Source organism: Amblyomma maculatum, chromosome 9 (genome assembly GCF_055883805.1).
Source record: "Amblyomma maculatum isolate TAMU_Amacu chromosome 9, ASM5588380v1, whole genome shotgun sequence".
NCBI lineage: Eukaryota > Metazoa > Arthropoda > Arachnida > Ixodida > Ixodidae > Amblyomma > Amblyomma maculatum.
This window is the reverse complement of record NC_139352.1, coordinates 24425826-24443868: the sequence shown is the minus strand read 5'-3', so window position 1 is coordinate 24443868 and position 18043 is coordinate 24425826.

The window sequence follows — 18043 nt, the reverse complement described above, 5'->3', positions numbered from 1 at the left end:
GTTAAGCAGCAATTTAATTACTTTCAAAGCGAATTTCAATTTATAGCTAATCTGCCTCTTCAGCAGCTCAGTTTTACGACCCAGAAGTAAATCTTGTTTCTTACTTCGGAATATTTTCTATGCTTCTGACCTTAAAAATAAAAACGCATATGCCCGCTGCATGATTTCAAACATCCTTCAGCGGCGATCGGCGAAAACGGTTGCGAAGTTTTTGTGTGTACTTTTTAACACATCTTTGCGAACCAGAAAATTGCCATATGACTGCAAGACCGCCCGAGCCATCCCTGTACCTAAGAAAGGTGATCGGTTGCTGTCAACTAATTACCGGCCTAGTTCCTAAATATATTCGTGTTGAAAATTATTTGACCACATCATTGCCAACCGCATAAATAGTTTCTTATGTCTACACTCGGCTCTATCCAAACTTCAACATGGTTTACGTAAAGGATATTCGACTAGTAGTAGTGGTAGTAGAAGACTTTATTGAAGCGAAACACTTAGGCCCATAATACATCGATGGCCTGCTGGACGAGCAGGCGCTGTTGTTCTTCCTCCCCCTCAGCACCAAGCCAGTTCACCCAGATCCAGATATTATGAGAGGGGGTGGGAAAGAAACCCGGTTGCAATGCAACCGGGCAGTAAAATAGGCAGTGGAAAGGTTGACATAATGGGAAGGGCAGTTGGGGCATGATGGATGATGACGGAATTTGTACAGATATAGCCGTCCAGGGGTTATAAGTGTGTTCAGCTGGATCTTCCGAAGAACATGAGCCTCCTGAACGGAGAGATTAGGATGAGGGTAGGAGTAGAGCTGGCGGTCTAAGCAAGCAGCATTGTAATATTCGCTGATGATGGTGCGAAGAGACAGTCTCGACCTGCCCTCCAATGACCTGGGCTACGGGATGAACGGTGCCCAGTTACGAGTTTCACGGGCGACCTGGTGTCCTAGCTCATTGCCGCCAATCCCCGAGTGTCCAGGAATCCATCGGAGGAAGACGGGGCACAGCTGCAGCGCAACCAGTACAACCTCGAGCTCCGTGGACAGATGACGTGCTAAACTTCAGCCTGGAAGTCGGTGTTTATAATATACTGAGGCACAGGTGGGAGAGAATGGAAACTTGAATTGCATGAATGATGGAGAGGACCTCAAGCGAGATAATATCCGGAGGGTGGAGAAAGGGGCCGCTAGTGCGAGTGACAGGGGTAGATAGACGAGGATGAAAGAGAACCTGGCTTCTGGACCCGTGAGGAGCCACATATGAGGCATCTGTGTAAACGACTCCATGGGTATTGAAGGTGGACTATGATGGGAGGCAGCAGCATGTCGGCGGCCAGCATGCAGGACCGGCGGCATATTGGCTGGAAGAGGAAGTGTACGGAGGTTAGAAGCCTCCGGCGGGGAAGGAGTTGGCTGAGGGACTGACTAGATGGGGGAAGTATTATCCTGGTTGAGAACCCAGCGTCCATGAACTGTGCCGGAGAGGCGAGCTATCTGCCATTCGCGGTGAAGGAAAATGAGACTACGAAGAAGGTGAAAAAGCCCGATGCCATAAAGCTTATCGGCGGAAGTGGTTATGGGAAGACGATAGAGTAGCCTTTATATTCGACTATAACACAAAAATAACGATCACTCATTCGCTTGCACTCACCCTAGTCAGTGATGTCCAACTTGCGCTAATATTTATATACTTCAGAAAAGTTTTCGACAGAGTTCCTCATGATAAATTAATTCTAACACCTAAATCCGTAGGCCTAGCTGAATCATTGGTTAGCTGGGTTTTACACTATTTAACTGACCGTAAGAAGTATGGATTAATTAATGGAGAGGTATCAGACGCGCCTGCAGTCACTTCTGGAGTGCCTCAAGGGAGTGTACACGTGTCTTTATTATTTCTTATCTACATTAGTGGCTTCATCGACACAGTTGTTTCTGGCATAGAGATTCGTTTTTTTTTGTAGGTGAATGCGTGCTGTACCGTGATATTACATGTTATAATCACTACTGTTATCTTGTTATCAATCTATCATCTTTGCATGGTGCCAGAAATTGGGCATGGTCCTAAAAAAAGAAAAGAAAACAACAGGTATCCCATTGGATACCTAAAGCTAGATACATGAAGTATCTAGCTTTAAATACGTAGATGCAAAATTAACTAACAATCTGTCCCGGAACTCACACGTTAAAAATTTCTTAGCATCTGCCTTTCGTAAGCTGTATCTTCTGCGAAATAAACTTGCAATTAATTGGCCCCGCTTGAATGAATCCAGAGAAAAGTCGTAAGACTTATTTATGCAAAATTTGCACTGCTCAATTCTGCATCAACGTGAAGAAAATTCAACAATATCCAACTCCCTGAGCCGAGCTGAAACAATATCCTTCGAAAGTAAGGAAAGAGAAAATTTCTTTCCCTGCACATATATAAGAAACTGGCACTTGATCCTGCTTCCTATGATTCTTATTAAACTACACACCATACACGCCACCATCATTCCAGTGCCCTTACTCCGTAATCTGTTAGAACTTACACATCTAAAATATCACTTGTCATAATAGAGTGGAATCCACCGGAACGATGACTTACAGCGCATAGTGACGCTGCATGTTTTATTTTGGATTTCTGGCCTTTTACTTCCTGCTCTTAAATATATTATATTACTTATGTATTTCCTCTGGTTGGGTCTGGGGCATGATCTGCATTATGAAATAAATAAATAATTTTAAAAGTAGGGCAACATTTTCATCCTTTTTTATTCTTCGAGAAAAAAAAAGAACTTGCGAGCACATTTCACGCTGTACTCAGTGTTGCCGCTACCAATTTGCGGTTATGAGTTGAAGAACTGCCTTTCAAAACTCTCTTGGCATGGGGTCAAAACTCATTCAATCTAGAGAGAAGACGACTTCGCGAAACCCGCTGGAAGCTACTGGCGATGCAGCTAACCTTTGTCGCAAAGTGGGCGTTGCAGTTTTAGTGGAAAAAAGTAATATACTAATGTTTTCTAAGCACAGTGCATCAATTTTCAAACCACACTAACCTAACGGTAAACATTTATTTCCGAACAAAGTCCATATTTGGCATACTCGGAGTAGGAAAGCAGAAAGCAGGTGAACTGTTTTCATGGTATTGGCGAAAATGGCATTTGCCATCCCACATCCTTTCATTCGCTTTCTGAAAAAGGTTTTTCTTATTCTTCTTCTCCCCACGGACCTCGCCTTATCTAGCTTGTTTAGACACCTTGGCTATTCGCAGTTGAGGTGAGCTGAAATGTGCTGACAGACAGGCACGTGTCCAGTGACTGAACACGATAGGCGCTGAACTCAGCGCTGCGGTTTTGAATTTTCATTCATTGTGACCATCGGTCCGCGCATGGCTCTAGTAGGCGCAAACTTTTCAAACATTCGCTGGCTGAAACCACCAGGATTCTCTAGAGTCATTTTATACAGTTCGTCCCATGACTTCAACTATTATCCGGTCGCGCAAGGCACGCTCTGGTCAGCAGTATACTGTCACGCGAAACATAGTGTGCTGTAATTAGGCAGTATACTGTCACGCGAAACATAGTGTGCTGCAACGTTTATACATTAGGTTTGGGTAATTTACAGACGTCCTACGTTTAGAAGCTCTGTCAGTTGAACCGTGTGACAAACTCATAAGAGTCTTGTGGCCGTGAACATTTGTTTTCACGTCATTACAAGAACAATCAGCGAAAGAAGAACACTCATCGCCCGCGGAGACAACAGATCGCCCTCCGTAAATAGCCTGTAGCGCGTGCAGCGCCAATGGCCGTCCCCATACAATGAGTCACGTCTGTTGCGGTCATCCTCATTTTCCGGCTGTTTTCGCGATCACTATTTATATATGCCTCTTCGGCCTCATTACGTGGGGTCGCTCAATGAGGGCGACTTCGTCAGTGCAGGTCGATACGTCGAGAAAATAATCACCCTAGAGCGGAACAATGAGTCAGTTAGATGCGTGTGGGGCAACGGGGTCAAACGGCTTTGTGCCTCCGCGCAGCCCACGGATCGATGTTTAAGCTTTATCCCTTCCCATCTTCATGTCAGCAAAACGTGTGTGTCCATTCTACGCTTGCAAATCGGGGCAGCTCTGAGCTCTTCCTGGCGGTTGTTTTTATGTAGATCTAGTAGAAATAAGACTCCGCCCCGTATTTGTCTCGCTATTTATTTTTGCTTAAGTAAATTTACTTGCTTTTCATGTCGTCGGTTTTCTCTTGTCCAAGCTCAAATCGTTCATTGTCAGCCTCTGTTAAGATAAATTGCTCTGAACTCACTGTTTTCAGCTTGAAATAAGCGACTTTCTCTCCGTAAACAAAGAATTGTATCGTATGTCTGTTAATCCGTCAGGAATAATCATTTTTATTTGACGCACTAGTAGCTGCAACAACAGAGTTAGTCCTCACAGTAATAAACAATGCGGTATTTTTAATGAAACAGTCCGGGAAGCAAGGACAAAAACAAAGAGCGCGTGATTTATTTACGTTGTTTAAGTTTCCCGCTTTGTTTTACCAAGTGTAAGTTCAAACTCAGGCGAATTGCCGCCCAGTTAACTCTATTGAATTTCCGCCTTTTTTGAAGCATGTAGTACTTCAAATGACAGGTGCAATGTTAGTCTTCTGCGCATTCAGCGCATTCACGAGACGCTACTCCCGGCCCAGGCGTCTCTGTTGAATGTTTACTTATACTGAGCGCCACCCTGTACACCATTGAGCATTCAATTTCCTCACCAGCTTTTATATCATCCCACTTACCTCTCGCTTTTTTTTTGTGTGTCCTATTTATCGACTTTAAAGCTGATGCATGCACATTTTCGTTTAAATAACCGTTTTGCCTACTTCATTTTATGTCGTTTTTAAGGTGCCCCTACACATCCTATGGCTTTGAATTCAGAAAATTGACGAATCATATTTTTAGAATGAACTAAATTTATTGTTTCCAAAAGTAAAATAACTCACCCTTGATGATTTTCTTCCAACATATTGCGCTGAATACGAAGCCGCACTATCTAGAGAAACCACAGCATGAAAAGTGGTTTGCCTTTCATTATTTCGACGTGTCCGGTGCACCGGTAAGCTAAAAGGTTGAAAATCTGGTACACCGAATTGACAAAAGTAGAATCAATGGTCTTTTTTGAGTCTCTGTCGACGTTACGATTGTGCAGATATCAATGCCAAGGTCAGTAAAATCCTCCCAGCAGTGTTTAGCTCTCAGCTGTAATCCGCAACCTAAGGGTTACGTGTATCCAATTCATGTGTTGGACTTGATGAAAGTCGCAGCAGAACTTGCAATGACACACACACACACACACACACACACACACACACACACACACACACACACACACACACACACACACACACACACACACACACACACACACACACACACACACACACACACACGCACGCACGCACGCACACACACACACACACACACGCACGCACGCACGCACACACACACACACACACACACACACACACGCACGCACACACACACACACACACACACACACACACACACACACACACACACACACACACACACACACACACACACACACACACACACACACACACACACACACACACACACACACACACACACACACACACACACACACACACACGCACGCACGCGCGCGCGCGCCATGACTTAGTTGTAAATAGGAGTAGGGAAGAGACAAGAAGGGGCTCGTGTCTAAATAATTCAAATGTCATTACAATATCATCCTTGTCTGTGCGAATGTATGTATTTTTTATTTTTGGTTGTGACTTCTGCTGCTTTTTTCATCATGTGTGATCAAGTAGCGCAACAAGCCATTGTATCATGTATTGGACGCTCGTGTTCCTCTCCCGCCGTGCCTTTCAGCACAGGATGGGCGCTGGCAGTCCGTTGCTGTGTGTTGTCTTTTCTTTCTACGTGTCCAAGGCAGTGTACACCTATCAATAAAACACCTCTCTTGTACACTTCTCGCGCACCATTGCTGCAAAATCTCTCCATTCTTGTGTTGGTTGTGCCTAAAGTTTGCATATATGGGAGCCTGCGTGTCACGAGCATATGAGGGATGTTAGAGCTCTTCTACCCGTGTCACTAACGTTGTCCTGGCACGAACGTCTCCTCTATCTCTCCCGCTTCATCCTTTTCTGCTTCGGTGTGGTGAAATACGCAACATTTTGGGATGAAATGCCCAACTTCCCTCGTGTATAACTCTGCAACTTTCGCATTAATTCTAGAAATGCGCCTTTTTTTAAATTTACGTAGTTTATCAATGCAGTTTCTTTATTATGTCACAAGTTTGCATTACGCGATCAGTGTAGGCACAGACACGCATTCGATAGACTTGTGGGTCTGGGCTATCTATTGTCAAAAAAGGACCTTTTGTTTCTTGATGTTAGACTCAACTGCTTGATGCAAGGGCACGGTCAGTCTAAAAATAAATCCTTGTGCTTCATCCAAACAAATTGAACGTTCCCGTCAATATTTTCGTTTCAACTACAATATTCCAGCGCTTCCGGCTCAAAGTGTTTTCCGAAAGATGGACTTGCTTTTTGGCGACTGCCATCACTTCTAGTCCTTCAGAGTGAAAGGTGCAGAACAAAATGCAAGGGCGGATCCAATACATTCGACAAGCACAGCATAAAGCAGACGATGTGCATGTCCTTGATATTTGTTTTGCTCTTTATAATGCTATACTCGCCGACCTGAACAATAAAACGAGCAAGAGGATCAATTAGCCTTTTTCCAAAATTGATACGTCTTCCCCTGAAGTATTCATTACGCCAGACTTTGCGACAAGGGCCAACCCATTCTAACAACAATATCAATTTATCACCTAGCGACACTCCTTATCCAGCTTTCTTACCTCGTGCAGGATACGCAACACTTTCTTGGAAGAATAGTATTATGTATAGCATACTCGGCGCTTCAATTTACTGTTGACTTTTCACATTTGATGGCATGGCCTTGTGCGAGCATAATAATATGAATAGAGGTATTGATGTCACTTCTGAAGTGCCTACCCAAAATCTCCGCACAAATGAGTGTGATATGCATTTATCGCTGCCTCAGCGAGTCCTCACAATACGTCATTTTTAATTTAAATCACCCTGTTATCAGCATACGATAGGAACGAACAGCCGCTGACAAAAAGCAAATCAAGGAAGATATTTTTTTGCGTGTTCAGCAAGCTGAAATAAAACTTCAGGTGAACTTGAGATCAGCCTTTAAGGCTGTTATATGATAACGTTATGACAATGTCATGGGGAACCGGAGCTAGCAGGCAGGATGGCAACCGCACGATTGCACTGTTACGCTGCCGGTTACATCAAGGCCACCAGATTTGTGGAGTTTGTTCTTTTCTTTGATTTCAAGCACATGTTGGGAAGGGGTTCAGTTATGTGTTAAATATGAAAGGAGTGAACACCGGGGACGCCATGAGCACCACGTGGAATTTTACTGAGTGTTTATCAGTCAGAAATAATCATGTAATAATCGATATAAATGGTTAAGAACTTGAAAAAACAACCATCAGAGCCTGATGTTATCTGAACCAACAACCGCGTGTATTTTGTGTCCGTTGTTCTTATCTGACGAGCTCCTGCGGCCGTAGTTCAATCGAATACTTTTTAGGTGTTTATGTTGCGCGTAGCCTATATTTGGGTGCTGCGTTCGCGAGCGCCAACCTAATCCGATGCCGGATGTGGAGGCTCTCTGTAACCGTGAGTGGCACGCGGAACGAGATCTATCAGGGAGGATGAGGAGCTTTGCGAAAGTTGGGTTACGATACCAATGACATCAAGGCTGCAACATCTGAGACCATCGTTAGCCTAATGAACAAACAACTGTAAGGAAATGAGAAGATAGTTCGTTACATACGAAAAGAGGTTACCGCCAATGACGCCAAAGGAAGCACAGAGAACGTCTTATTGATCTTGATGTGTGTGAAATACGAATGTATGAATTAAGATAGTTAATTAGAAATTAGAACAAAGAGAACAGCAATATTGCTCTCGGGAAATCCGAATCGATGAAAGCTGGATTTAGCGTCAGGTTCACTTGCCCACATATGTGCGGTGGCACATAATCAGATATCTACAACGACGTCTTTGCAATCTAATTGGTACATGACTAAGCTTTGCTCCTACACAGAATAAAAACACACGAACTAACGAAGCTAACTCGACAGATGGCTTTCCTACTGACAACGCACTCTGTCAACTTCGTTTCTTTTTTTTGTGCTGTCTTTCTGCGACAAAGACGAAGTGCAATCTTCTGTTTCCGTTTGAATTTATATTGCGTGTAACCTATTCTTGAGCTCGTTTACATGGGCTGGTATCACGTGGCTGATGGCGTTGATGAAGGATACCGATGCGATGCACATCTCAAGAAGGTGGCTGTTCACTACTTGGAATTTTTCTGCTCCTGCTCGGTTGCAAACTCTCTTACAATAGCTCAGTTAGACTGCACGAATTTCGTCCGGATACTTTCTCAGCTCCATGCATCTTTTGCTCGACTACTGTTCCCAAGGACGCGGGATCGAATCCCGGCCTCGGCGGCAGCTTTTCGGTGGAGGCGAAAAGCAAGGCGCCCGTGTGCTGTGCGATGTCAGTGCACGTTAAAGAACCCCAGGTGGTCGAAATTTCCGGAGTCCTCCACTACGGCGTCTCTCATAGCCTGAGTTGCTTTGGGACGTTAAACCCCACAAACCAACCAACCAACCAACCAACCAGAAAGCAGACATTTACCATATTGTACGGACGGGCCTGCCAAGAAGACCAAGCCTACCTTGTAAAGAAACCCCAGTGTGGAAGAATTGGGAGGTAGCCTTTTCCAGCTCTGACCTAGCGGTACAAAGAACCTTGGTTACCAGAGATCAGGCAGCGGCTTCATCCGACAGAGGACTGAGGACCCGACCAGCACCTTATTTAGCCCTTAAACCACTTTCCCAAAAAACGTTTACACTGCTATTGTTCTGTGTCGGCTGTAGTGCTGTGGTGTAGCACCCAGAGAAGCTGTAGTGTTAGTGCCGCCGTTTTATTCAAGCCAAAGATCCCAGCTTTTTGCAAGAGTTTGATTCATTTCCGTTGGCCACAAAAGGCAAATTTGTGACCGCCTTCAGACACCGAGGGTTTCTAATAGTGTGGGTAATAGCGCTAACGCGCTCAAACAAGAACCGGTAGAATATTTTAATGATATTCAACTTAATCCTATTGTCGTTCTATAAAACAACACATATTAGGTTCATATTACACACACAACCTGGGCGGGAAATATGGACAAACAAACGAAGCATCTAGAAGCAGTAATGGCTTGTGCGTAAATCCAAGTCTGAGAATGTACTCGATGAACAAGCAGAGGAATAGGATCACAAATATTTTGACACAGGAACCAACGTTTCTTTGAATAATTACAAACCTCGCGTCGATTTTGCGCTGCGATCTCGCAGAGTCACGTTTCGGGTTACAGAGCACGCGTATTATTGCTAGCTTTTACCGCTTTGCCACCGGGTTCTTCTTCTGCTCGCGTCTTGGCTGCAGCTTCTGGAAGCAATTCTGCTATGCATGGCCAAATGTCTTCTCTTCTTTATATTTGGCTATTTCGACGTTGTCCATGGCTTCCCCGTCGTCCACGCTCCCGTGCAATCTGTCCGCTCCGGGAGCTCCTACCCAAGGACAGAGAAGAAGACATGATAGCAATTTTGCAGATCTACCTTTTTCCTTCTTCCACTTTCGCTCTTCCGGGAGGTTCATGTGTGACATGCCGTGAATTCTTGCTAACCACCTCGGTTTTCCACCGTCAATTCCATTTGTCCTGCATCTCTGGTGCGCTTACGTTCTCTTCTACCGCAATTTGGATTTCTTGATGCTGTTTGGCTTTTGCGTGTCAGTTGCCGTTAAAAACCATGATGAAGTCAACAGAGCGTGCTAGATTTCCTGGGCGCAATAAAGCAGCTTCAAGTCTTCTTATCTCCCCGTCGCACTTGACACGGATCCCTTGACGTGGAACATATCATCACGTAAAGACGATTGCGACACGAAATGTTACACTGTCGTTTCGGTTGAAGATGATGGATGTTAAAATTTAATGGCTTTCATACGTTTTTCGCCTCCTGTTAAAATTATGAGATAATGCAGAACAAAGCTACGTTGTGGAAAGCTATGCGAATGGATTCCCGTTTCATTCCTAAAGAATAATCCTCGTTAACCCAGATTATTTTTAACGGTTCGGAAAAACTTTATCGGCTTTAAATCACCTGCTCTTGCAAAAGAAATGTTTTTAACAGAGAGCACCACCTCCGTTACCCCAGAACAAAAAACTAATGTATGCAGGAGGAAGCAGCGGATGGGAGGAAACAAATTTCACTTGACAGTATACGTCTCAAGTAGTTATTTACCGTTGGCCTCTTTGCCATGGGGTTATCAAATGAATTTCAGTGTCGCTTTGTACTTCCGGTTCCGCGAGACCATCCGGTGGGTGGAAACATTTGGAGATTGCAGGTGGGCAGGTGAATGCATATCTTGCGCACAGTAAAAATGTGCGAATGTTGATTACGTATGAACTACAGAACATTAAGTTACGTAGATGGCACGCAAACGCACATGCACACGTGCAAGAGCAGGGTGCGAACTCATGCATTCACTGTGAACTTGGGAGAAAAGTGGACTAAGCAGTGCGACACGTACCACTCAGCAGTTACTGCCGCGTCACTACTATGCACAATTTCGAAAATGGTAACGTTCACTGCAGTATAGATGTCCTCACTAATTAGAGACCCCAGCCAGGTAAGCAACCACAGATTAGGGGTTTATGGTTGGACAACGTTAGCTTTTGTAACCCGGTTGTAAAAGAGCACAAAAGCATTGGGCAGTAACTTTCCCGGGGTAAGTTTTCCTGCGTTATATTGCTTTTCCTGGCCAATCATTAGCGAACCACTCTCGTAGTCGTAACGTGGGAGCGGACCTAATGAACGTAATTTTCCAACAGTACGGCGACAGTCTGAGCCAAAGTCATCGCTTGCCATCTTCATTATGGCTGAAATGAGTGTTAGCGTCCAGGAGAGCATCAACATCAGGGCGCTTCGCTGAGTATGGCAAGCAACATAGCTTTACGCCTTATATTTTTTTATTCTTATCCACATGTGTGCTCTGCAAGCTCAAAAAGACAAGAATGGAAACAACTGTGCGCTCCATTGACAAAGCTGCGAAGATTGGGGCATAGAGCAATTTAAGGGCTGGAGCCGCAAAGGGAAAAGTTTGTGTATATTCTCTCATTCGCTGTCTTGGTATTAAGGTCTTGCTCGTGTTTTGGTCGTAAAAAGTTTTTATACTTTCTTCGGTGCGAAGGTCATATAATATGAGCGTTAGCGCTCCATTCGTAAATGCCAGACCAGAATGCGTTGAGGCTTTCGCGCATGCATTTGCAGTATATAAATACTGCAAAATGCAGTACGCAATTTGCAGTATAAATACTGTAAATGCTAGCGGCGAACTCTAAACCGCTCTGGAAACTAAAATTGCAAATACTCTCACACGGAGGCGAGGCGAGTAGTGTACGATATGCGGTTGGCGTATCGATGAGTTATCCTTGGGAATGATCAAAGACGAGTTCTGCTATGAACAAATCTATTTCTATTACTGCCCCCCCCCCCCCCTCTTCCAATAGGGAAGCGTAAATTCGGCCAGGACGTCTTGTTCAGGCTTTACTTGCACTGTCCATGCGGATGATGGTGCAATGCGGAAAAATATGATTTATTTACATGTTCGTTACCGAATGCATACGAAGAATCAGCATATCCGAGGAAATGTACTTATATGTTAAAAAGTAAGTGATTCATGGGTGCCAAAAGGCATAAAAAGTATTGCACTCGAACATGCCCAGAAAAGCGCATTTAGCATTGGGTAATTGCTTGCCAACGCGATTTCACGCAAATATAATGAAATTCATTTATTATAATCAATGCATTCGTGGATATCTCCCCCAGAGGCTCGTAGGTGTTTGAAAATAGGTAAATAACGCAGCCATTTGTTCACTACAGCAATATTATGGCATGCCTTTCAACGTTTTGATAACACTATGTTGAGCAATTGCAATGTCCCCGAACAATGAATGAAATTTCAAAAGTATTGTAATTCTTGGATGAAAAGTGAAAAACATAAATGAATCAGCATGGCGATAACGTAGCTGAAAAGGAGGTGAAAAGATGAGAAGCTGCAGACAAAAATGAGCCCACTCATTCATTGAATGCTGTCGCTACGCATAGGAAAGAGCAAGTTTCTCGTTCCTAGCAAATCCGACCTAGGTAAAGAATTTTCCTCGGGACTGTGAACTGCACAGTCCCGAGTGAATTACACAGCGAGAATGTGAAAAAAAAAATATTTAAAACTGTGCTCAATTTCTGTAGTATTTTTGGCAAAATGTCTGGTGCATGCCAGCGGAGAAGCTACCGTAAAGCAGAGCAAATGGAGTGCATAAGCCTGCATAGACACCATATAGATTCCTGTGCATGAGACGTGCTTATAGTGAATGCTCACATATTCATCTTCAACAGGAAAGAAAGGATTGTAGACTGTGTTGGCGCTGAAAGCTTCCTCTGAAACGCATCTTTCGACACAGCTACTCGGACCTTTGTGCTCCTATATTGGTCAAAATAGTCATTTGTTGAATTTTATTTATATCACACTTTATTTGGCTATTTGTTTGTGTCAACCGGATTGATGTGAACGTTTTCACTACTTTTAGAGATGTAGAACTAAAGAAATGTGCAGCAATATATATTTCAAGGTGGGCTCTTTGAGCTGATGCAATTGCGTGCAGCACTTCAAGTTTACTTTACGACGTTTCTCCAGTTTTTCAAGAAAGTTGACAATGCCATTTTAGTTGTTATTTTCTGAATCCACATTGCTATAATGAACACTTTCATTTAGCTCTCAACGAACCAGGATGAGTCTTAGTATCAAATCAAGCTCGCCGTAAAAAAGGATATCTTTGGAAGCATTAAACCGTAGAAAACCAGGGGTTTTGCCCAGAGGAATGGTCTGAGACGGACTCTGGGCGGCGCTACAGTCGTCACGACAGCAACGGGAGGTCCTTTGGGCTTAAATGGGGAAGTCAAAGCGCTCCCAACAGAGCCATTTTCCGGCCTGCGAAGCTCAGGTTGACTTCAAGAGCGCTCTGCAAGGTACAACGTACGCGTCCTTCACAAAGATTTGTCAGAAAAAATAAAAACTTCTGACCGTTTTTCTTTTCATGAGGCAAAGCGGCTGATAGCTGTGCACTAAAAGGACATTGTCTCTGACACCGCTCGTTAACGCTCATATCAGTAAGCTCCCAGTACACTGACCAAGAATGCAGGCTGTTAATAGTTTAACGACCGTGTCTCTCAGTGAGAGTGAACCAGTGCTAATGCATCTGATAATTACTTTGGGAAAAATTATTTACCTTTTCAAAATTCAAAATTATTCACATTGCTGGAAGCGTGTAGATCAACGACTGCAGGGAATATATTTTACGGGTGCAGGGGTGACGAGCATCAAACAGCAAATATACTTAGGCAGCTAATAAACATACGCAGAATTTATGAGACTGCTTTTTTTCAGGGTCAAGGATGAGGGTGAAATGTAGATATTTAAAGGGTAAGGAGCAGGTTTCTGCTTCTTGAAATCAATATCAGTAGAGGAAATAAATCTGCCCGATAAATATAATAAAAATAAACTTTAAGGCGGCGTACAGGACCGCATTTGTCGTCTTGCAAAACTCAAGTAATTTTACTGCATACCTTAGAAATGTATCTATTGCTGTGCTTGTCTCTGTTATTCTTGAGTTAGCCTGAACTTGCACGTTGTGACTAGCCTATTTTAGTTCTGCGTCTTACTATTGTTAATCTTTACATTGCTCTAGGCACTCCTCCTTCATGTAAGAATTTGTTAAAATACCTTTTACGAGCCATAAGCATCCAAATCTGTCGAAGTACCAAATAGAAGAAAATTTTTTGATTTAATCTTTTGCCTTACAACGCGTGTCTATTTGTGCGAAGCAATAGCAAGCCTTGTGGGCGTATATCGATTCTGAGGGTCTCGGATTCGATAAATTAGTTTCAACGACATGGCATTGCCTAGGCGAATAAACGCATGGTGTCAGTTGCGTGGTTTTTTTGGGCTTGTTGGTTTTAGCGCTCGTGGTGTTCGTCTCTCGTCTCTTGTGTCCTCGTCTTTTGCTGCGCTATAGTGTATTGGAAGCATGGTGTCGTCTGAGCGAAAGCAAAAATCAAGAGCATACGATTTTTTTGTGCTCTTGGGCAAAGCCGTTTCACACAAAAAAAAACATAATTACCTTTATCAAAGCTAGTCTATATCATAGTCCTCAGTTGTCTGTAATACAAGGGTACGTATAAAGAACATTGGGGAATCCACAATGCAGTGTTTGTGTACCAGATTCCGTATCTACTCTGTTTAAGACAATTTAGCTCAAGCTGTGGTTACTTCAAGGAACACAGTCGATTCAAGCATGCATTTCCAGTGGCTATCCGTGGCCAAAGATGATATATCTGGCTCGGTATCGAATATTTCCGTCTAAGATGCCGATGGTCACTTCCGTAGACATTATTTTCAGCTGAATTGATTTACATTCAGTTCCTTCGTTCAACATGGGACCTCAAATGTTTTCATTCAATCATGATTAGACCTTACGCTAAAGCTGACACCATGTTCTACACTGAACTACAGTTTTAGAGGTCACCTGAATAGGCTCTGAAATTTCACAAGCTCGTAGGTAAGAACGTTATATTTCTCTGCTCTATATAATCTAGCACTGTTTTCCGCTACCTTCATAAGCGGCGAACTTTAATTTGCAGGTTTTTGGTGTTCTCTTCTTCTTACTATAATGATGGCTGGGTAAATTATCGGCTATTTTATAAAAAGTAATTTTGATTTCTAGTAAAACGGTAGGAATTTTACAAAATCTCTCTTTTCAGGTCAATACTGCATGTTACGTCATGGAAGAAGCTCTTCTATCTAAAATTAGGAAGCGGCACTTTGTTTCAAATATATAAGCATGCATAAGCCATGGTTGCTTCGCAATAATTCTATGCCACCTCAAACCGAAGAAATACTGAAACACCGGCCACCCTTAATGAAACGTAAGCAGAAAAACCAGTTGGAGATTAATGCATTCAACACCAATACAGCGTAAGAACTGCGAAAAAGTAATAAAAAATTCCCCCTCCTTATTACAGAGTGGTAACTTTTACATAAGGAATACAAATAATTGTGGCCGCTGCTCATGAGCGAATATTTTAAAATGAGAGTGGTGTCAAATGCCACTATATATAAATTACATGCTTATAAAGTTACAACTTAATAAGCATTATGCTTATGTGCACTAAGCCACGCTCAGTCCCTATTGGCAGCCGGGCAGCCACTTTCGCCAAAGTCCTGATCTGCTTCTTCTGCCTTAACGTCCAGCTTCTAACGTTTTCTTGCTTTCCCCGCCTGACAAACTGGCTTGGGACTCATTCATCCGTCTTATGCGCCATCCTGTTTTCTTTTTTCTTTCTACCCAGCATTGCTATTAGTGTCAAGTGTAATGTACAGCATGATTTCAGTTTCGACGCCACGAAGCGTAGTTAATAAAATCAGAATAGCAGTGAATTATAGCGCGAGTGCATCATACAGATATGAACCGCAGCTTTGGCTCACAAACTGGACGTAACAATTCCATCACCAAAGTCAAAAATGTAAGAAACCTAAGCAAAGATAACTGCTTTAAGGTTTAAACACTCGTCGATCATCCCAATGTTCGCCCTATAATAAGGTTCCTACACGCTTTGAATTCTCGATGCCATCACTTTTCAGAGAAACACAAGATAAAAAAAGAACATGGGAATGAAGTTGCTAAAGGAAACTCCTGAAATGTAATTTTTGAAGAAAACTTGTGTGCATCAATGTTAGTTCTTCCCCCGCCATCCGTCTGAAAGCCAGAGTTAATTTTTTTGCTATGAATTGTCTTTCGCAGGGTACAACGAGAAACTACTTGACTGTGCTCTTTCTTTTTGTTTTTAGTTTCGACTGGGAGGAAAATGTAAATGGAAGAGCTCTAGGAAAATTTGGTGTATCACGTCCAACCACGCCTAAAATTCAGTGTCAACACATGGATCCTTCCTGACGCGCCTAGTGTAATAAAATTTATAAGAATACTATTCGATCAAACAATGAGTCTTGACAATCTTGATGCACTGTCAGCAGAAACAACCATGCAGTTTTTGTCCTGCAGCCACAAAAATAGTAATTGCATGCAAGTATGTTATATAGAGAGGTAAAAGTTTAAAAAAAAAACTAACAAGCACCAAACAGAGTAATTTAGAGTGAAATGAGTAAGAGAAAACATTTTCTGACGAACACGCTTTACACACCTAACCAGAGTAAATCAGCCGGCCGGGTATTATGCAGCATATACACTCAAAGAAGGAAGGAAGTGATAACTTTATTTAGCCCTATGCCATCCTTCGGCGGTTTTTGGTCGTCTTCAGCAATATCTGCTTGTTTCATCCCCAGGAGTCTTCTCCGTCATCCCATTGGCTGGTTGTCCTCAGTCCAGGGTTCCACTGGCCACTGCCGCCCGTTGAGCTCGCTGTACCAGACCTTGCTGGTCTTCGCAGTGGTCGCTGGACAGCAGTCTCCCATTGCTCCGCACTCGTGTTTCGTATTTTGGGGACCACGTCTATATTTTGACAGGCCCATATTGTGGCAACTAGTGCGGGTCTTTTGTCGCACCACGGACATCTGTCCTACTATACATGGTAGGGGAAACTTTTTTTTTTAAAGTGTAGGTTTGGGTATGAACCTGTCTGTAATTGTCTCCAAATGTCAGTCTCCTCTCTGTTGAGAGAACTGTGACGTGGGGGATATCGCAGTCTTCGGCCTCTATAGTTTTCTAGTATGGCCGACGATTCCTTGTGTGCTGGTGAAAGTTTCGTGGTCGCGTCGGATGCTCGAAAGTAGCGTATGATCGAGCTATCCTGTCGGCCTCTTCGTTCCCTGCCCCCCCCCCCCCCCCCCCCAATGTGCCCCGGTACCCACATAATTTTGTGTGTGGTCTTGTTGTTTTCTTCTTCGTGGTTTCTAATTTTGTCGCTCACTTCGAGGAGTATAAAGAGCGCGTGATGACCTATCCTGCCATTCGTGTTTTATGACAAGCTGTTTGAGAGTCCGTGAATATCGTTAGCGACCGCCCTGTTCTATAGCCCTCCGCCAACGCTAGAGCAACGGCTACTTCTTTGGCCTCTGCTACCGTGCAGTGTCGCATAGACGCGCTGGTCACTTCGCGTAGAGACGAATCGACCACCGTGGCCCCTGCAATTTTGTTGTCTCCTCCTCTCGAGGACGCGTCTGCATACACGGTCATGTCTTGAGAAGTGTTTGTTTTCTTAATGGATACGGCCCTTGCTTCCCGTCTGCCTCGGTGGACAAACAAAAATTATTAATAAAATTTCAAATGAATAAAAAATTAAGGAGCAGAAATACAAAAACTAAAAAAAGTTCCGAGATTACTGTAGAATCTGCAGTAAAAAATGCGGAAGCCTGAAGGAGGAGTAGGTGGTGGAGGAGAAAGAAACACCTTTATTCAACACACTATTAGTTGTCGATAATGTTGTAGGCCACGGTCACCAACTCCAACTGGTCTTTCAGCTGGTCAGAGGCTAACGAAGCCCGCCACGTTGGGAGAGGAGGGTCTGGAAAGTGAGGTGACTGTATTGCTACGGAGCAGGAAAACATGCAGTGCTCTAAGTTTTGATAGTGTTCAGAACAATTCGGGCATGTGGGAGAATGTCTGATTCTGTATAAAAATGATCGCGCAGGAGTAAGAAGTGTATTTAGGTGTATGCGTCTAAGTATGTGTATAGTCGTGATAATGAGAAAGTTATCAGAAAGAGGAAGTGTACAAAGTTTCCTTGATGTGGTCGTAGTGAATCATGATTTTTTTTTTTTTTTAGTGAAGAGGCGTTCCACGTGGATGGATAAGGCCAGGGAATCCCAG